Source organism: Enhydra lutris, unplaced genomic scaffold (genome assembly GCF_002288905.1).
Source record: "Enhydra lutris kenyoni isolate GAN:26980312 unplaced genomic scaffold, ASM228890v2 scaffoldscaffold12, whole genome shotgun sequence".
NCBI classification, from domain to species: Eukaryota; Metazoa; Chordata; class Mammalia; order Carnivora; family Mustelidae; genus Enhydra; species Enhydra lutris.
The window spans coordinates 14,788,104-14,807,576 of record NW_019154096.1 but is presented as its reverse complement, the minus strand read 5'-3'; the positions used below and the strand labels follow the sequence as shown (position 1 = coordinate 14,807,576).

The 19,473-nt window shown below is 42.1% G+C and overlaps 1 protein-coding gene across 1 annotated transcript in view; it reads left to right on the top strand.

Annotated features, from left to right (window-relative positions):
* Positions 1 to 615: 615 nt before the first annotated feature.
* Positions 616 to 19,473, top strand: part of LOC111145412 (solute carrier family 16 member 9) — a 49,320-nt gene continuing 30,462 nt past the window's right edge. The window contains exon 1 of the mRNA XM_022500290.1: positions 616 to 645. The gene's annotated coding sequence lies outside the window, so the exon portion shown is untranslated. The remainder of the gene's footprint in view (positions 646 to 19,473) is intronic.

Sequence of the window (19,473 nt, the reverse complement as noted above, 5' to 3'; positions counted from 1 at the left end):
CCTCCGCCTCCTCCTCCTTCCCCCAGCCACCCGCGCAGTCACAACCGGTTCAGACTGGCCAGGGTGCCCCGCAAAGGAGAGAGGCAGGGGGCAAACCGCGGGGAAGAACTTCCCGGGAAGGAGGAGGAGGAGGAAGAGAAGGTGGAGCCCAGAGGAGGGGGCCGGCTCCCTCTCTCCCTGCACGCGGCCGCCGCCCGCGCGGGGCTCGGCGGGGGCAGAGGGCGGCGGCTCCCGGGGCCGCGCATAGCGGGACCGATTGCCCAATACTCCGGCAGGGGCCGGGGCCGGGCCCGAGCCCGGGCCCCCGGATAAATACTGCCTGTAGGCCCCGAGCAGCCGGGGAGAGCGGCGGCCGCGGTTCTCACCGCACCACCCGCCCGCAGCTGCGCCCCGGAGCCCCGGCCGAGGCCGCTACCCAGGTAAAGGGCTGGAGCTCGCGGGAGGGCGCCAAGGCTCGGCGGCCACCCGCGCTGCCTTGCCTCCCAGAGGCGAGAAGTAAACTCCTCTGGCTCGGAGCGGGAGGCGGCCGCGGCGACGCTGTCACCCGCGGCCAAGCACTTTGGAACAGGTTTCTGGTTTGGGGTGTGTACCGGGGACTGAGCGTCCTCCGTGCGCCCAGCCCTGGATACCCGCCCCTATGGAAAGGTGCTTCTCCGCGGTGGGCAAGTTTTCCCAGCAATCTCAGGGCGTTATTTTGCGCGGAGGTGGAAGAGGGAGACACAGAAAGAAAGAAAGGGGTCCTGGAGGAAGGACCGTGCTCAGGGAGGAGGTCCGGCTCGGAACTCCCGAGACAGCAGCTGGTGGCAGAGAGGGGGTTGGGGGCAATGCGACCGGCTGGTCTCCTCTTTCTCAGAGAGCAGAGGGGACTCCAGGTACCTCGCTGGTGCACGCTGCCGCCCCAGGGAGGGTCGCGGCCGGGGCACCCGGGTGTTCCAGGGCTCGCGGGGGCGGGCGGGAGGCTGCGCGCGGGTCTGGCTGCTTCTACGCCGCCGCGCCAGGTTCAGCACCACCGGGTCAGTCCCGGCGACCGCCACGGGAGGCACGGCACCTCGGCCTCCTGGACACGGGCGGGAATTTGGGTGGACTCGGAGCTTACCGCTCCATCTGTGGTTCGCGGCGGGTAACCTGCTCAGCCGTCAGCAGCGTGGGAGGCTCTGGAAAGAGCTGACAACCATTTAAAAACTTGGTCATCAAAAACAAATCAATGCTTCTTTGGTTGCCAGGTCTAATTCATTCAGCACAGGTCAATCCATCCGGGCTCTTTAGGCGGGATTTACACGAAACAATATACTTAAGCAGTAAGTTATTTCATATAACATTTTGGGGACCAATTTCCTGGGTCACAATTAGTTTGGGTGTATTTTTTTTTTTAAATCTCCAATTATCTGGGTAGTAGTTCAGATCGCAGATGGATTCTTCCTCCCTCCCAGTAGGATATTTAGTTGTTCCATAAAATTGTGTTAATTTAGTATGTCCTGATAGTTTCTTAGATTCAGGTTGGTTTTAGCTCTGAGAAATTGTTCTGACCGCAAGAGTACTTGTATTTTGAGCTAGTTGGCCTTTTCTTTGGGAGATGCTTTGCCGATACCAGCATATTCCTTGTAGCTAATGAGATTGAGCTAGTATTTAACAACTGAGTTCAAGCAAAAAACACATGGTCCGTCCCTGCCTTCAAAGAGTTTAGTCTAGTGGGAAATGGGTATGTTTACAAATATCTACAATACAAGATAGTACAAATGGAGTCATATGGCAGCAACATCATTAGTGTGCTGTTGATGGCAGAGAAAAGGGAAGGTTCATTCAAGGTTAAGAACTAAAAAAAGTTACATAGCAGGTGTAGTGTTTGAGCTGGTATTTGAAGAAGGAAGAGGATTTCCTCCATTGAAGGGAGCCTTGCTGGAACAAGCGAATGGCACAGAGTTCTGGAAGTCCAATGTGTCCGAAGGAAGCAGGGTAGTTTGGAGTGGCTGGAGCCTGGAATTTAAGATAGATAAGGCTGGGAGGTAGGATAGGGCTAGATTGGGGAGAATATGACAAGCCATGTGAAGAAATTAAAAATGTGATTGAACATCATTATTATTGTTATTATTATTATTTATACCAACAAAGTTAGCATCCTTAACTATAGTTTATACCTTGAAGTTCAGTTTTGTTTATTTTTTATTTTTTTAAAGATTTTACTTATTTATTTGACAGAGAGAGAGATCACAAGTAAGCAGAGAGGCAGGCGGGGGTGGGGTGAGGGGAGGCAGGCTCCCTGCTGAGCAGAGAGCCTGATGTGGGGCTGGATCCCAGGACCCTGAGATCATGACCTGAGCCAAAAGCAGAGGCTTTAACCCACTGAACCACCCAGGCACCCTCAGTTTTGTTTATATCCTAAAATAAATAAAGGGATAAAATCTCAATAGTATTTGCTTCCTATAAACATTACTGTAAGAGTAATATATTTCAAGTAGCTTTTAATGCTTTATATAAATCCGATAGTTTTTCCTCCAAGTCTGCAGTCTTATGGTATACCGACTCTTAGTTTGATGAAAACTCTGGATAGGAAGACACGTCCACTTTCCTGAGCAATATGCAGAGTAGAGCCACTGTCTGTTCTGTGTTTCCACTGCCAATAATAATAATTATTAATGTTTATTAAAGATGATATGTCATGTGAGCCACATGCCTTATTTTGTCGAGGAAGAAGGCATAATTTTGATCTTAGGCTGATAATGTTAATAAGGTCACTCAGCTAAGCAGATGATGGGACCAGAATTTGAAGCCAAGAAATGTCTCTTAAAAGCCCATCCTTTGAACTATTGTTGGACTGTCACGTAACAAGGGCATAATACATGATAACTTGTTAAAAGAAGTTAGAAATTGAGCTTGCTACCAGTAGAAGTGTTTCTGTATTTTTAAATTTGCATCCTCATTCCCATCATTCTGATTTTATTATTTTAATTGTTATAATGACGTATAGCATTGTATTACTTTTACATGTACAGCATAATGATTCGATATATGTATATATTGTGAAGTGATTACGACCGTAAGTTTAGTTAACGCCCATCATCACACATACAGTTTTTTGGGTGATGAGAACTTTTAAGGTCCACTTTTTCAAATATATGATATACTATGTCATCATATTGTACCTTACTCATCATTCTGATTAATTTTACTTTACAAATTAATGATGAGACATTTAAATTTTTTTTTTTTTTAAAGATTTTGTTTAGGGCGCCTGGGTGGCTCAGTGGGTTAGGCTGCTGCCTTCGGCTCAGGTCATGATCCCAGGGTCCTGGGATCGAGCCCCACATCGGGCTCTCTGCTCAGCAGGGAGCCTGCTTCCCTCTCTCTCTCTGCCTGCCTCTTTGTCTACTTGTGATCTCTCTCTGTCAAATAAATAAATAAAATCTTTAAAAAAAAAAAAGATTTTGTTTATTTGTTTGACAGAGAGAGACAGTGAGAGAGGGAACACAAGCAGGGGGATTGGGAGAGGGAGAAGCCATTTTCCGGCTGAACGGGATATCTATGTGGGACCCCATCCAGGACTCTGGGATCATGATCTGAGCTGAAGGCAGACGCTTAACGATTGAGCCATCCAGGCGCCCGAGACATTTAAATGTTTTAACACATCTTCAAACTGTTCTATGATCTTGTGCTTTTATGACGCACTCAAAAGAAACTCTTCAGCACTTTGAGAAGAGGTAGGTTATGGATGAGTAAAACATTAGCAAATATGACAACATTAAAAACAAAGACCAGATCTGCCAGATTCTCTGGGAGAGTGTCAATTTCAAATATTCTTCTCATTATTCCCAATAACCCTCCCGAATGCACCAGACCTTTTTGTGTTTCAGCATCCCATATATGTTGCCTTGTGTCTTGAGTTTTTATTCTGAAAGTGATACAGCAAAAATACTGGTTTATACATGACATACTCAAGTGTGTGCTCAGACAACAGATTGGACTCTATATAATCATGTACAAATTATGCAAAACATATACTAAGCAAAAGAACACACTGGTGTAGATACCATCACTGCACGAACCATATCACTCAAAGCACGGCCCAAGTAGTAGCTACCACTTCAGGGAAAAGCTGAAACAAGATCCCAGTAGCATAGGACACATGATAAGAGTATGGGATGCCGGGAAATGGATTATACCAAATTTAAGTGTCTGGCTCTCACTTGCTTGTTCTTAACTCTGTTAAATCTAGATCTTTCCATCTTTTCTCAGACTCTGCGTGGTTTACAAATTCAGCCATTTTCTCTTCTGAGCCTGAGAGCAGTACTGGAAGTAGGTGACTGTTCACTGGATTAGTCAGTGAGGGACCTGGGTGCTGGCCTCTCCTCTAACCACACTACCCCCAGATTGGTGGAAGCAAGTTCACAGGGTTCAGCCAGGGGAGACAGGCAAGGCAGATGATGGGTAGAGTGGGGAGAGCATAGGTGAAACTCTCAATGCAGGTCAACCTTGGTCCTGTGTCAGAGAGATGTTAGAGAGTGGAAGGAACTGGAGAGAACATGTCCATTCTGTGACGATGAAAGCTACTCAGTTCCAGCTAACTGTTATGTGGGAATAAGGGCCCAGTGTTGCCAGGTCTTCTGATGGATTTTCAAGAGAATCCAAAAAGTATGATTTTTATGTGAAATCTTCCAGTTTTAAATTCATTCAGAATTTGCAAAAGTAAAATAAACATAAATAAAATAAAATAAAATAAAAAATTGTGCAGGCCAACAAAATGCCTCTGAAGATCTAGAGATCAGATCTGGTCTGAAGGCTGTCAATTTGCTAGATGATTCCTAAGGCTCCTTCTGGCTTCAGGCTTCCATGATCCTATACTCAATCCGTGTTATCTCTAACCTATTTCTTCCACTTTGGTGAAGCATAACACTCACCATATCTAAGTCATGCTTTGGAGGATAACTTAGCTTTGGAGGAGCTCTTTGCTAAGTGCTGGACTGCGATCGATTTGTAAGGCCTTAAAGAGAAAGAATGTCCTTTTTTGATGGCCATGCTGTTTTCATAATTCATAGGTTCCAGCAGTTAATTACTTGTGTTAATTATCTCTTTTGGGGATGATTAATGTGATTTAATTCGAGGGCCCACAGCTATTTCTCTAAACATTTTCCTTCTCACTCCAACGTGAGATAATAACCCGTCAGGAAATTGATCCTGGCTCCCCCTTGGGCAACTTGTACTCTGTAGTCTGACTTAGGGCCCTCGGACAAAGAAATCTTCATCGTCTTTACCCTGGCAAAGTTTCACTGTTGTAGTCTGTCTCTCCTTTTAAACTTGGAAGTATTTGGGAATGTTCTTGAATTGCATACTGAATCGAGGGTGTAGCTTTTGAGTTGTGTTAATTCAGCAGTTTAGGGCTTTTTTTTTTTTTTAAACATTCTTATATGGACCCCAAAGTAAAAATGAAAACAAAAAGTAATGCATTTATGTCTGATTCCAATCCCAAATTACCTTTAATAACTCTGGTTCCTCTGCAGTGAAAATTCTTTAATATAAATTTTTTTTAAAGGTCAGTTTATTAGATTTGACTGGCTAGGATGTGTTCCTCACTTTATGTCAATGAACTATTTTACAAACAAAAGAGTCTGATTCTAACTGAAAAGTTCAGAGCAGATGTTGACAATGAGACGGAAGCATTTGAATAAATAAAACAAGAACGGCATGTTTAGAGAAACCACTTACCTTCTTGTGACAGAGCTGATTTCAAGAGGACAGAGGACAAACAGAAGGCTCTGGAAGACAGTTGTGAGCCACAGTTTGTCCTTGTTCTGGCTCCAGGAATGTGTCGCCCACCCCCACCTCCCAAAGTGCCCCCTGCCCCTGCCCCCCTACCATGTTGCACTGCAGTGTGTCAATCATGTTTAACATTTAAAACCAAATCTGAGAGAATCAGGTAACTGTCTGACTGTTAAAGACATAGCGTTTGATATTATATTGGTAAAAAAAGTTTGAATGAGAAAAAACCCTACAATTTCCTTATTTTTACGCACGTGTTTGGCTAGTCCTTCAGCTTCAATGATGGAAGCAGCCTCTAATCTCCAGGGATGCAGGGACCACACCGTCTTGGTTCCGCCATGCCTTCGAATTCATTTTCTTCTAAATAAAGGCGTGTTATCTTCTAAATGCACTTAATTCATTTTGTTGAGTGAGAGATGTTTGATTCATCATTTTAATAGAGTTAGGTAAGTAGGTTTTTTTTTTTTTTTTTTAGCATTCATTAATTTCATAAAGATTTATTGAGCTTTTACTATGTGTCCGACACAATTCTTAGTGCTTGGGATGTGGGACAGGCTTGTAAGTTAACAAATAGTAACAAATAATAACAGTTTATTGGGATGAATGTTGTAATAGCAAGATTGTCCAAATTGGTGTGAGATACTAGGGGAGGGAAGATTGACTGTTGGAGAGTCAGGACGGCATTAAGTAGAAGGAGACCTTTGAGGCTAAGTCTTAGAGGAAAAGCAGGAGCTTGTCAGTAGGCAGGTTGGAGATAGGCATTACGGCCCCTCTCTAAAGGACAGAAGGAGCGGGGCTCATGTGCTGAACTGCAACAATGGCTTGGGGACCACAGGCTTGTGGGACATCCTAAAGGGGTGTAGTTGGGAGCTGGATTGTTGCAGATTTTTAGAGGAAAACAAAAGGTATCTAGTAACTTGCTGGGTATTTAAAGATGTAAATATCTAACGAATGGACAAAACATGGATTTCTAGAACAAATTTTTCATTTTTATTTTTAAGTTTTGAATACTTATTCATTGATGGGGGACTGTCAGCTCCATGAGGGCAGGAAAAATCTTGGATTTTCTTATGTGCTTATACTAATGAAATAAACAGAGAGCTTGTGCCCTACTAGTGGATACACTGTGGGTGGTGAGGAATGGCTGAGAGATCTGAGAAGTTGGAGGCGGAATTTGAGATGACGAGAAGCCTGGTTTGGCCGCAGCCTGCAGATGCATTGCTGCAGGGAGAGAGCAGAAGCAGAAGGGTCTGTGAGCAGGCGGCTGTAAGGGATTTGCAAAGAAGATGTAGAGGGAGGGTCCACCGCAGAGCTCCTGGTTGGTAGGCCCGGTCCTGGCTGACCTGGGACCCAGGGGAGGAGGAACAGGGACGGGATGCAGACGGCACTTTCTGCTTGGTCCCATGAAAGCCTGGCTGTGTTGGTTTTCCAGATGAAATTCAGGAGGAGGAGGTTGATGGCTGCATGGAGTGGGAGGGGCCTGAACCCAGCCAGGGGGGATCTTGATATAGAAAATGATAAATGAGTTGGACCTGTGGGTTTGGAGTTCTGGAGAGAGGTCAGGCCTGCGGATGGAGACTTGGGACTCCATCCTTTGCAGATATGCGGTCCCCCAGTGAGGCTAGAGAGCTTGTGGGGTTGGGTGGGTCTGGAAGACCAGGGGGCGTTGGTTTGCAGAGAAGAGTTGGTGGGGGGGCGGTGGTGGGACCCTGTCAGGAGGGTGGTGGAAGGCAAGCCCGACCTGGCTCTGCGCTGAGGCGGTGGGGGCCCCACAGCCGGAGCATTTCTCTTGTGTGGACTCGTGGGAGCCAGACAACAGTTGCGGAATCATCAGGAGGTGAGAAAGTGGAGACAGGGAGCGCGTTCTTTTGAGTTTTTCTCAGAAAACCTGTGAAAGGCGCAACAACAGTGAGGAGAACTGTGCGCACTCACTCTGCCAAGCCCCGGGCTTCGGGTTTCGTGGATTGTGTCCTGTGTTCCTCCTAAAAGTCCTGAGAGGTTGGAGTTCTTGCTCTTTCCATTCTGTAGATGAAGAAACTGGGAAGATCGTGAACTTGCCGTGAGTCTCGGGGCTAAGGGCTGGTTTCAACCACGAACCCCAGAGAAATGACTCCAGGGTCCATGTTCTAGCGCAGGGACTTGTGGCTGTTTGACAGTGACCCGCAGTGCGATGTGTTTGTGCGCCCTGCACACACACACACACACACACACACACACCCGCACACACACACGCCCCGAGGCGCGGTTTCCCATACTGCCACTGAGCCCTCACCACCATGCAGAAGCTGTTCTTACATTTTTGATTCTTACCTGTTTTGTTCCAATTAAAAAAAAAAAATGTACTCACAATCCACACTTGATTTCATGACCTGAGATGCATTGCAGAGTTTGGACAACACTGCTCTAGCCCACAGCTTGTGGGCTTCCCAAACTGCTGCTTAGTACTCTTTTCTGTTACATTCAACAAACATTGATTGAGTGCCTATTGTATGCATAGAAGCAGAAAGAACGTAAAGAATATAAGATGTGCCCTTAGCCCAGGAATTTTTGTTAGTGAAGAGAAAGGGAAGAAAGTCAGTAAATGGCTAACTATAATGCACACCAGAATGAAATAAGAAGAAAAGAGTGGTGTAAGCAACATCGCATGGAAGCCTAGGGCACTTAATGCTGGCTCTAAATGTGTATGGATTTGACTAGTAGTATCTAGTGTTTTCTGTGCTATGAAAATATTAAAAAAAACTTTTATGAAATGAGTACGAATGTCTCTGGTAAAGACTTTTAAGAGTAGAGGCCAAAGGAGATTTGAAGACCATGATATTCTGTGTATTTTTCTCAAAAGTCCTGAAGTGGTCAAAATATTATTTTTATCTAGACATCTGTTTGTTCAGTGTAAGCCCCTGGATGATGTTAGCAAATTCAGTCATATTAAAGTATATCCATTAAAGGGGAGCCTGGGTGGCTCAGTCAATTAAACATTCAACTCTTGGCTCTGGCTCAGGTCATGATCTCAGGGTCGTGAGACTGAGACCCATGTCAGGCTCCACACTCAGCGTGGAGTGGGCTTGAGTTTCTCTCCCTCTGCCCCTCTCCCTCAGCTCTCTCTCTCTCTCTCAAAGTAAATAAAATCTTAAAAAAAAAAAAGTACATCCACTGAAACGTTTTAAAATCAAAGAGCATCCGTTAAAAAAATGTTTACCATCAACTTCCCAAAGTAAAAGAATGCAACCATGCATTCTTCATGAACCTGCATTAGGCAACAGCTCCTCAGGTGGAATGGAAAGGCTTCAAATAGAATTTGACAGAAAGCCTATGGACGCTGGGGTAGAATGGGAATTATTAACAAGTACCTAAGCTTTATGTAGAGTTGTATGCAGATTAAAAAGATAACGTTTGAATGGCGCCTGGGTGGCTTAGTCAGTTAAACCTGTGCCTTCAGCTCAGGTCCTGATCCCAGGGTCCTGGGATAGAGACCCCGGCAAGGATGACAGGGTTCCTGCTCAGTGAGAAGTCTGCTCTCCACCCCCGTACCCCTCCCCCACCCCTGCTCATGCTCTTGTGCTCATGCTCTCTCTCTCTCCCTCTTCTCCTCTCTCAAATAAAAAAATAAAATCTTTTTTAAAAAAGATAACATTTGATGGGACGCCTGGGTGGCTCAGTTGGTTAAGCCGCTGCTTTCGGCTCAGGTCATCCCAGGGTCCTGGGATCGAGTCCCACATCGGGCTCCTTGCTCAGCAGGAGCCTGCTTCTCCATCTGCCTCTGCCTGCCACTCTGTCTGCCTGTGCTCACTCTGACAAATAAATAAATAAAATCTTTAAAAAAAAAAAAAAGATAACATTTGAAAGACCTTGGCACTGTGTCTGACATACAGGAGGTGTTAATAGAAAATGGCAATTAGAAGTTATTCTATGATATGGCTAAGTAATAGTACATTTAAACCTTTGAAAACTTTCTTAAGTCCACTGTTTAGGGACTTCCTAGCAAAGTATGATATCATTTTTGGGATTAAGGACATTTTGAAATATTTTTCCATAGCTGTGATTGAAGTGGGAAAAAAAAAAAAAAGAAAATCAATTTAAATAACTAAAAGCAGCCATGCCTTTCATTTTATGATTGTACGTTAGGATGTGCAGTTATTTAAGATGGGTAGTGCTGTTGTCCCCTTCTTTTGCTCAGAATCACATGTTAAAATCACCCGAAGCTCTCTAACAACCTGGTCTCCCCTCCAGAGATCCTGTTTTCGTTGCTGGGGGGTGGGCTCAGACATGGGTCATTCTTAAGCTCCCAAGGTGATTCTGCCCGGTAGTCAGTCCTGCAGGTCTTAGTGTGCTAAGTGCTTAGTATGTAAGTATGTGTTTCTTACTAAGTGTGCTTAGGATGGTTTGATGATTAGAAACAAGCTCAAGTGCAGATACAACCTTAAAATAGGATTCTGCATTTGCTCCTTGGATGCACATAGAGTCACAACCTTTCCTTGAGAACTGATTTAGAAAGGAAGATCTTAGGAGTCTTTGGACTAGGAAAGGGGGTTTTGAACTGGGAAGATTAGAAAACTGGGGTGTGAAGAATACAAAGAGGAGCTCGAGTTCTTGTAGTTCTTTGAGAGGCAAAGGAGCTGAGTTTAAAAGTTACTTGCCCGCTCTGGTGATCAGTGCTCTCCTCCACTCTACCAGGTGCAGCAGCGGCTGGAAAAGGTGCTGGAAAGTTGTGGGGCTTCCTGAGTTGGGAAGAAAAGGAAGGAAGGAAATGAAAGGGAGAAAGAGAACAAAAGAAAGGAGATGAAAGCAAACCTTGTTTGGATTTCAGCACCTCCTCGTTCTGTCTTTTCTTGACTGTTGGTGACCTAAGAGCAGACTGTCTTTGTCCTTGTGTTCTTTCCTCACTGAGACTTCCTTCTTCCCATTTGCTGAATTTTTCTTACTGTCAGGAAATTATCCATGTTGTGTCATTTCCATATTTTTTTTTTTTTTTTTTTTTTTTCTGGAGGGAGGAATTTGGTAGTGGAGTGAGTGTGTGTGTGTGTGTGTGTGTGTGTGCTTGTGCGTGCGCACTATTGTGGCGGGGAAGGAGGGGTAGCTGTGGTTGTTCTGGTCGGCAGTATTTGTAGGGATAGTACTTTCAGATTTTGAGAGGATCTCTGCCAAGATAAAAAAAGAACGTTTTTATGACAAATGATTATGTTTAAAAGGATAAGAAATAATAATGTACATTAAAATTGCTACGTGCCAGGCACTGTGCTAAGTGCTTGATGTAAAGTAACTCATGTCATCATTGTAATAGTCTGGTGAAGTAAATACTATCATCCCCTCCTCTATGGATGGAGAAAGTGAGGCACAGAGATACTGCAGGAACTTGCTAAAGGTCACACTTGCTGGTATCAGAGATGGGATGTGCAAACAAGCCCACATTCTTATCCTTTACGCTAAAACTTCTAGAATTATAGATCTTCCTGTATTTTTAGATATAAATATCTGTGTATGTACTTGTATGAAGCTATTGCTATTGACATAACAGAAAAGTGGAAATCCCACTAACCACTTTTGGGGACCTCACAATACCATTCCTAGAAGATCCCAGCTTCTCTCCCACTACCTTCCTCAAATTGAGAGATTCCTTGACTAATGTGAACAAAGCACTAGGTGACGCCATCATTCTGCAGGCAGATTTATTAGAATTATCACCGTCTAGCAGCGGCATCATCATCATCATTAGAATCTGCTCAGAGTTTCACCTGCCAACCGCATGCCTGCTCTGCTGGGGACTGTAGAGGCTGGGGACTGCAGATGCCCTCTGTTGGGGCATGTGACTTGGACCCAGAGAGGTGGGGTGACCATTTCTGCACCGACTGCCTGGAGGTTTTTGGAGCTGCTTCTCCTCAGGTTTTGGCTGGGCTGCTGTGCTAGAGAAGCGTGGCATTATGGGTGATTGAGTGTTCTCTACAAGTAGTGTGCCTGGGCTTGGCCATTTGGGTCAGAGGGAGAAAGGAAAAATTTTCTCTCTTCTGGCTGGCAATGGGTGCTTGGTCTCTCTGGAGCCACAAGGGTGGAACTCTGCTCATTCTCCAGCCGGAAACCAGCCAACAGATTTTGGGGAGTTGCCACATCAAAGTGTGGGGTTAGTAGCAAGGCCACCACCAGTGGGGACAGAGCCAAGTGTCACAAATGAAGAGAGAGCAGGCAACCGTCCATTCCTTTGTTCTCCCTCTGCACGCTGGGGTAGCTGAAAAATAAAAACCGTGCTCTCCTGAGAAGGTCCAATTATTCTGTTCTCTTGTTTTGTCAAGTTAGGATTCTTTGGAGAGGGATGCTTACTTGTCTCTAGCCTTCCAATTCACTAGGGCACATTAACATGTTGGAGGTTGCTTTTTGAGTCGATACACTCTCGGACGCTATGTTCTCCTGTTTTCATTAAAAAAAAAAAAAAAAAAAACTTTTGCAAACCTTCAGATAAATGGATGTAATCATCTTTTAAATTTTATATCATAGATAATGATCCCCTTTTGCGCTTTCTCAAACATTTTATAGAAAATCAAGAAAATACCTTTGTCATGGCCATCACTCCTATAGCAATTTTTGCTTTGGGTCAATGGAGCTTTGGGGGTAAATAAGCTTTGTCCTTGGCCATGTTATAGATGACAGGGCTGAGCTGAAAGAGCAGAAAAGTACTGGCGGCTACACTGGGGCCAGCAGGCTCAGGTAAGAGTTTGCATGTGCTCCTGTCTCCCACTTCGTCCCCAGCTCTCAACCTCTTCTCTCCTTCGCCTGTATTCCTTCTCTGCTGGGAAAGAAGATGTGATGGTTGGTCAGAGGTTGCTCTTTTTTGTAGGACAGTGGTTCTCAACTCTGATTGCACAATGGAAGGACAGAGAAGGTCAGACCCTATCCCAGAGCAGTGTGTGGGGGGCCATCCATCACAGATATTTTAAACTCCCTAGATGAGTCCAGTCAAGGACCACAGTGGTTGGGCAGCCGTTTTCAGAGTGTGTCTGTGGATGTGTGTGTCCGTAGAATCACAGGGTGATTTTTTAAAAATGCAGTTAATGAGGTTCTAATACACTAAAACACACTAAAAATTCTTGGGTCTTCAACCTGCAATAAAAGGAAACTAAATCTGGTAGGAAACACGATTTTCGAATGATTCAAGTTGGAATCTGGTAATATCCAGATCTTGGTTTAAATATTCTAAATATTAAGAGATAACTAAAGATTAAAATGTCTTAGAGGGGTGCCTGGGTGGCTCAGTGGGTTAAAGCCTCTGCCTTCACCTCAGGTCAGGTCATGATCTCAGGGTCCTGGGATCGAGCCCCGCATCGGGCTCTCTGCTCAGCAGGGAGCCTGCTTCCCTTCCTCTCTCTCTCTCTGCCTGCCTCTCTGCCTACTTGTGATCTCTGTTTGTCAAATAAATAAATAAAATCTTTAAAAAAAATAAAAAAAATAAAAAGTCTTAGAATCCTAGATTTAAATATGATTCAGTAACTAGTTGCTATGAAACTCTCAGGTGAGTAACTAGTAACTACTTCTTGAAGAGGCTATCAAGTGATCAGGAATCCTTTATGGTTTTTAAAATAATGGCTAACATTTATTAAACCTTTTTACTGCGTGCTAGGCACTGAAGTTTGCACTTGAAGTTCACTGTTATCCCATTTTAAGATGAGAAAAGTGGGGCTCAGAGATATTAAGTAATTGGCTCAAAAACACATGGTAAGTAGCATAGACTAGGTTAGAAGCCAAATATATATGTGTAATAACAAAGCTCCTGAAATTGGAACCACATATTGGAAAAATTTCCCTCTTCCTCTCTACCCCATCTTTATGGTAAAATTAAGAGGAATAAAGAGAAGCTGTTATGCAATTGAAAATGTTAACTTGCTTCATATCATTTTCTTTACATCCTTCTTGTGTATAGACATAAAACATCCAGACACCATGATGTACTCCAGAAACCCTGAATTTACATTTCATTTTCATCACTTAGATTCTTCTTTTATGATGTGTGGTCACTCCTGCACCTGAGCAGAAAGCAGCTTTGCTTTGTTGAAATAAGCAACACATCATCTCCTGATTTCATTTCCTTAGTATAACCTGTTTTCTAGGTTAAAAGTCTGGGCATGTGTGTTGGGGGAGTATGTGTGGGGAGAAGGACTATATTGGCCCCGGGGTAGGGGCCTCCCGTGGGTGGAAGACCTAAAAAAAATTGTCGATTTTACCTCCAGGTCAGATCATATATCTGGTGATTGTAACTGTGTGTGTGTTTATAGAATTGTTTTTTTTTCCTTCAGAAAGTCAGCTTTATTGAGGTATAATTTACCTTTAGTAAAATTCGATGGTTATAAGTGTGTAATATAATGAATTTTGGCAAATATATACAGTTGGAGTTTACATTAAGTTTTTAATAAAGCTTTATGAAAAATGTAACCCACATACCCTATAATGCATATTTAAAGTTTGTTCGATTGTTTTCAGTATATTCACAGACTTGTGCAACCATCATCAGAATTCTTTTTTTTTTTTTTTTGAAGATTTTATTTATTTATTTGACAGACGGAGATCACAGGTAGACAGAGAGGCAGGCAGAGAGGAAGGGAAGCAGGCTCCCTGCTGAGCAGGGAGCCCAACTCGGGGCTCAATCCCAGGACCCTGGGATCATGACTTGAGCCGAAGGCAGAGGCTTTAACCCACTGAGCCACCCAGGCGCCCCAGAATTAATTCTAAAACATTTTCTTCACCCCAGAGAGAAACTTCATACCCATTAGCAGTCACTTCCTGTCCCCCCTACCAAACCTTCTAAACCTAGGCAACCCCTAATCTATTTCCTGTCTCTAGATTCACTATTCTGGAAGTTTCATATAAATGAGAATCCTGTAATATGTGGTCTTTTGTGTTTGGCTCCTTTCATTTAGTGTCATATTTTTAAGGTTCATCATGTGGGAACATGAACCAGCGCTTCTCCCCTTTAGACCCTTCAGTCATCCAGTCATCAGTGGATGGACATTTGGGTTGTTCGCACTTTTTTGGCTGATAGCATTAATTTTTAAAGTGTAAACTTCTAACAGATATCTTGATTTCTGTAACCTCATTTTGGCTTTTTTTCTTCCATATTTAATATACCAGAAGTCTGAAATGGCTTATTTCTTTTAACTTCTGAGACAGTCCGATTAAGGCCGCCACAATTAAGTTCACGGTGGTATTAAAGTTGTTATTTGGAGTTGGCTTTCTTTTATAGCTCTGCCATTTTGTAGAAAATGCTTACAGAATTTTAAATATAGAAATCTCTGTGTGTGTCTGTGTGTGTATAAAATAAGGCTATCTCAATATGACTTTACAAAGAGTTTTAATAGTTTTCTAGAAGGACAACAAGGTGGATTATTTTTCTTTTCCTTTAAAAATGACCTTGATCTGGGGCTAATAATACATTATATGTTTATAAAAAAAGTTTATATATGTAAAAAAAAAAGACCTTGATATATAACTAAGTTTATTTTACTTCAGAAGAGAAATCGTAAGCTGTACTGATTATGACATGTCATTGGAAAGTGACAAAATTCATCCACTGACTCTAACGTTTAAAGGACTAACACTGGTGTTAATGTGTCTGTGTTCGCTAACATATGAATCACCAAGTGGAGTAGACTCACTTCAAAGTTTATATTATTGGCTCAGAGGGAATTTCTACTATTTTAAATCTTTATGCTACTCCCAAGTAACCAAAAATCAGTCATAAGTGTGTTGACTCTTTTGCAAGTGATGAGTACACATGCTGCACTTTTTACTCCTCAAACACTGTAGAACGAAGCTACTTGAGAATAGGAAAGTGAAAGAGGTGGCGTCATAGGCGAGCTGGAGGCGGACTCGAGCGCTGGCCACAGGCATAATTACTTGTACCTCTGAACTGCCTCTCTTGTGCTCGTGTCCCATTAAATGGAATTTAATTAACTTACATTTGAATTATGAGCCTCAATATATGTTAAAGGGTATTTTTTTTTACCTATATATTTTTAGAATTCCCAAATAATTATTTCCTTGTCTTCATTTTTATTAACACAAAGAATGATTTGTTTACTCATATTTTTTATGAGAATTCCCCCCATTTTTTTCCCCCTCAATTTCCAGCATCCCTGGACCAAACTGCAGTGGTGGAGGATCCATGACTGATGTTTGGGAAGGCAGAAGTCACCATTGGGCAAGCGCGATGTCAGTGCTAGAACTGCTTCCCACAGAGCAGTAGTTCATGAAACTTGTTGCTTGCGTTGGAGTCAGAACCAAAACGTAATATCCAGTAGCTTTCGAATGTGTTTTACTCTAAGAGCTTTGTGATAAAGCTCACCTACTTAATGTGTACAGGTCCGTTGATTTTAACCAGGAGTTGTGCAAAGTGTATCATAATCTATTTTTAAAATACTTTAAAATAATTTGAAAACGTTTTCATTACCCAGAAAGAAACCTTGGGCCCTTGACAGTCCATGCTCATGCCCACTGTCAAACGCTTCTCAATAGTGGCTGCCATGTTTTCATCCCCAACAGTGATGTGCTAGGGTTGCAGTTTGCCTCATCCTGGCCTCTGGTTTAGAGCCTTTCATTTAACAAGAGTAGCATCAATGTAACTGAGGAAAGTCACAAAGGCCAGGTTGACTTAGACTTTTGACACAGCTGATGGATGACCAGGTCAAGACAAAACCAACCTGGAATCAATCATTTCCCCCACCAGGATGTAGTCATGTGATCCTATGCTCCTAATTTAAAAAAAAAGTGTTTCAGCATCAGGTAATTTGGCAGTGATCGAGACTGAACAAAAGAAAAAAAAAGTTCTCTTTTACTTCCTATGATTTGAGCAAAAAATGTATCTAGAAATCTTTACTGAGATATAGGTAACACTCAAAAGGGGTAGGGTGGTTGGGTTATGGACATGGGGGAGCATATGTGCTATGGTGAGTGCTGTGAATTGTGTAAAGACTGATGATTCACAGACGTGTACCCCTGAAGCAAATAATACATTATATGTTAATAAAAATGAATGAATGAATGAATAATAAATAAAATGCCTTCTGGTATAAAAACTTAAAATGAGCTATTAAAAATTATTATCGTAGGGGGAACAAAGGCAAGAGGGACCGTCAACTGAAAGTAAGATCAATTGTAAATCACTCCCAATTTGGCAAAAAGTAGTATAGTATGTGTGTATACATTTCAGGGACAAAAAGCTTCTATGTCAACAGTGAATGTTCATAAATGTCAAATATGCAGTTCTGGGATCCTATATGTGGAGAATAGACATTTTCAGCCAGTGGATGCTTAAGGAAATAACAAAGAATTGGCATTACTTGAACAGAAACTAAATGCAGTCTAAGATATTAGAGCTTAATCACCATGAGTGAAATGTAGACTTTCATCAACAGTTGGAATTTGCCTTTGACAAAACAAATTCTAGAGTTAAGAGATACACTGTCCTTTATACTATGATAATCTGATTTTCTTGAGTAATAATATGTTGCTATGGTGAGTTTTATTTCATGCTGTCCTCCCTCCACTCCAAACAAGGTTTGTAATATGTAGAACATATTTAATGTTTAAATTAAAAATAAGAAGTGCACTTAAATGATAAGTTAACATTAATTTTGTGATGTTCCCTTAGATTATAGTGTGACAAAGAGTGGTCTTCTCAAAGTGGCTTGTAATTTTGAGTTTTATAAAGTGTCTTGTTATGCAAAGTCTGGGTTTGTGAACACTCTGATTAAAAAAGATTCCAAATTTTCAAAGAATGTACTAGAATATGCTACAATGTGTGTGTTTCCTAGAAGCATACTTTCCTACAGTTATATGAGTAAGAGCCCCAAACTTTGAATATACTCATGGCACACTAGTCCAAATAAAACAACATTCTCTGATGTTACAGAACTTATTATTTTTTTATTACAAAAAATACATCGTTTAGATAATATAAGTGGGTTAATAATGCCAGCATACATTATGTAAAATATGAAAAAAATCCTATCTTGGGGTTGTAAGTATAGGCTTCCTGAGATACTTTCTTCTTCAATTTCAACTGAGAGTGCTACCTTTCTAATCTTGTTTTCCTCTGTGAGTCCTCTAAGACCTGCCTTCTTTACCTTCCACCAAATGTAGCAGGCCAGTCCTGATTCCACACCCAGGTGCATGTTGTTTTTCTTGCCAGAGCCATGCTTTCCTGAATCTCTCCATTGTTCTTTAGGAACCTACTTCATAAGGCCTTCCACTCCTGATTTCATTTCCTCCCAAATGTTTAATAGCCGGACACCTCTTTGGAACTCAGAGATCACACGCTATCTTAAGGCCATGTCATATTTCTTCTGAGTTCACTTGGTATCTAGGGCAATATAATTTAATTTGTAAGTGATCAAAAAACTTATTGTGTAAAAATCCCTTTTATAATGCTGCATTTCTGTAGATATTAGTGTAAGTGTGCTTAGTGGAAATTTCAGTTATTTTGAAGTTTTTTTTAAAATAATGCCAGAGAAGAGATTGTTATCATATATGGAATCATAAGATATGAAGAAGGGAGGATAATTAATTTCAGAAAAAAATATGACATGTCTATATTTCCTATATTATGTGGCCGTAGACTATATTCCTAAACTTGCTCTTTGGCCCAAATGGAACCAAGTAGGGTATAGAAAGTTAAAATAATCAATTTGAAATTATTGCACACTCAAATTTATTTAGTCTATTCTAAGTAAAAGAAACAAACACCAGCTAACTTCACAAATAATCTTTTGGGTTTGCTCATGGAGTGAAACGAAAGCCTGGAGAAACCAATCTTGGGTATCCCCTAGGTAGTCAAGGTAGTAGGAACTGGCAGAAGATCTCTTCAGTGTACTATCTTTGAAATCAATAAACTTCAAATGTCTGTCTTTTTTCTTATGGCATTTCACCTAAGATTCAGAAACCTGGGAGAGAGGTCCTGTTGCCCTTGCTTGGGTTAGGTACTGTCCTATGGGTCAAGATCAAGGAATCTTAATCAGCAGTCTTACCAACTGTCTATCTATAGAGAAGATCCAAGTCTCCCACAGGAAATTGGGAGCCATTACGGGGGGGGGTGGTGGAATAAAGATTAGTCTATTTGTGAAATCAACTTGCAGAATATATAATGTCAGAGAAATAGCAGGTGAGAAACACCTAAGGAATAGAGGGACCTGTAGGAGGAAGTTATTCATTACCCTGACAGAAAACAAGAAATCACGAAATGGTATTTTCCAGCATGTTCTATTGAGACTACATGTATATCAAACTATGAGACAATTAAAGATTAGAAACTGTTAGCCAACTCGTTGTAAAAACTTGTCTTTCTAGTCAGAGTTGATATACATGGGAGCTTTGTATTTCAAAGATTGTTCTCCCAAATATTTATGGTGAGAAGAATTCTCTGGCTCTTGTCCTGTGTGTTGAAATGTCACCCTAGGCAAAGCAAAGTAAAGCAAGGTATTTTGTGTATAAAGGTATTTCTATCTCCTGAAGTGTGCACACTGGCAAGGGAGATTCTCCTCACCCCTTCACTTTCCCCACCCTCCAGAAAATACTGGCTTTATTCGCGATTCTGGTGTTCTGCCTATGTAATTGTGTACTTTTCCTGAAGTTCTGTAATTTGAAGATTTAAATAAACAGTCTCATATGCATTTGTTCTTATATAGCCTTTTAGTCTCTCTAGCCGTTTGGCTATTGCTATCATATAGTATCTAGTTTAGGGAATCAAGA